The sequence below is a fragment of the Triticum dicoccoides genome, chromosome 2A (assembly GCF_002162155.2).
Source record: "Triticum dicoccoides isolate Atlit2015 ecotype Zavitan chromosome 2A, WEW_v2.0, whole genome shotgun sequence".
Lineage (NCBI taxonomy): Eukaryota > Viridiplantae > Streptophyta > Magnoliopsida > Poales > Poaceae > Triticum > Triticum dicoccoides.
Genome location: NC_041382.1, coordinates 607,550,226 through 607,552,615, shown reverse-complemented (window position 1 = coordinate 607,552,615; position 2,390 = coordinate 607,550,226).

Below are 2,390 nucleotides of genomic sequence, written 5' to 3'. Positions count from 1 at the left end.
GCCCAGATCCAACCGACGGAAAGAAGAAACTGTTGAGGCTCCATGACATGTCGCCCTCGGAGCCTCACCAGCTTCAGGGACTACTGTCGGAGTAATGGGCCACGGTTAGGCAACCCAGGCCCAGAACCTTTCAAGACATCGGGGCAGACTGCGCCCCTCGAGGCCCCAGGACGAAGAACCGCCTTCTGAGAGTCGGCGGCGAGGTGGCTGGCTGCTCACTCGCAGCCGAGTCCCGGGGATGACTTCAGGATAGGCCGACTCCTGACCAGCGACTTCCAGAGAAGCCTGCCTTGGGGAGTCGGCCCGCGACGCCAACAACCCCATGCCCTCATAAAGAGGGACGGGACGGGGAGTGGCCACAATGAGGACCACTCCCACCCCTTTTTCCAAGGGTAGGCGTGGCTACAGTACGCCGTACCCGCGAAGATTTCCATGCGGTGCGACACTGTTGCCATGCCGGCCCTGACATCAGCCCCAGGGGGCGGAGCCCTGTGCCCATGACGGCCTGCTGGTACGACCCAGGGATGATGGGTCCCACCAGTCGGCGGGCGTACGAAAGACGGCGAAAGCACCACCAGTTGGCCTGGTGGGAGTCGGCCACCACCAGTCGGTCGGCCCCTCCCATGGGCCCCACGAGCCATTAATCAGACACGACAAGTAGTGGCCACAGTGATCGCCTGCCAGACGGCGGGGCTGTCGCCACGACCTCATGACCGAGCCTGCATCATCAAAGGCACGGCTATAGTAATCTGCAGCCGGCAAAGACCCGCTCGCGGCCTGTCGGCCCCACACCGAGCCAATCGGCGGGGCCCACCACTTGGCGGTCCCCAGGAGTCGGCGGATAAGACGGCGGCCAGAGGGACTGACGGCTGGGCCCGCGCCCAGCCGGCCATTGTACCCCTGGGGTTTAGGCCTATATAAACCCCCCAGGGCATCCATGCAAAGGGTTGGAATCCATTAGCACTAGACCAGATCATATAGGAAGGAGGGAGCTAGCCTTGCCTTCTCCTACCTCGAGGAAACAGCTCAAGGAGAAACTATGTAAACACTTTACCATAGTGATCATGCGGAGACCCCGTAGAGCCCTGAAGCTGGGTAAGATTCACCGGCGTGCATGTCTTCGCCTTATCCCGTATCCAGGTACCGGTGACATTCTACTCGCCCCCTCCATGATAAGCCATCCTTTGGTATATGTCGCACCCAACCCCCGACAAAAGTTCACGGAATGCATGAGCATTTTGTAGCATTGTTTCAATGTTGGTCAAACTCAGTAGCTCCGCCACCACCTCCTCCTCCTCCTCCTCTTCCACCTGAGCATCAGGCAGATCAAGATGGTGATCTGCTGCTTCCACGTAGTCAATAACATTGACGTTCACAGCTTCACCATGATGAACCCACCTAGTATATGTGACCGGCATCCCATACAAGTGTAGATGATTTTGCATAGTTGACTGGGGTCTTGTAACTGAATTCATAGAACTGCCACATGGGCAGAGCACATCTGATTTCGGAGCACCGTACTCAGCTCTGATAAAGTTCATGAAGTTTTCAACCCCCTCGACATATATGCAGCGGAAAATCTTTGAGCAGAAGTTATCCAAGTCCTGTCCATCTGTTAGACATACAAATTAGTTCTTCTACTAGATATTACAGGAAAATATATGCTTTTTATGAAGTCCAGAAAAAAATACCTAGGTCGATGTCTAAAGCAATGGCAAGATATTTGGACGAGCAGATCTAAGTAACGAAATATATTTAAAGCTAATTCAGCAAACAGATTTGAGTGCCTAATTATGGCAGGCTGTTTCAGCAGTCAATGAGGCCGAGCACACAGCGATCGAACTATCGAAGGCCATCGCAGCAACAAAGATCGAGTATAAAATGGTGTAGTGCTATTTCACCTAACAGATTGGCTACTAGACCATGGAAATCTACGACACAATAAATATATGGCACGATATTTTAGCAACTAATCGGCCTTGGCATGCCATCTCAGCTAAGCAGATTGTGTGCCGAACAGGGCAAGGAAGCTTCTTAAGAAGAGCATATTAATAGTAAAGTACTTCGGCAAACAGTGAGATTAACAGCGTCTATCAGCTAACATTCAGCGCTACACCGACATGAATGGGGCCTCAGTCTAGAATGCATGTACCGTAGGAGAAGCTGACCATCGTGCGTCTCCACACGAAAGCCGCCAGCGGTGGCGGCGCTGACGGCCGTGTGCCTCCACAAGAACATAGCCAGAGGTGGCAGCGCGGCTAGAGGATGGCAGTCTACGAGAGCGTACTATGGGAGCGAAAGGATCGCCGAACCGCGGTGCCGACATATTGGCGCGGCAGGGAGGGCGGCTTTGGCGGAGCGAATGGAGTGGAGGGGGACAGGGGGGAGGG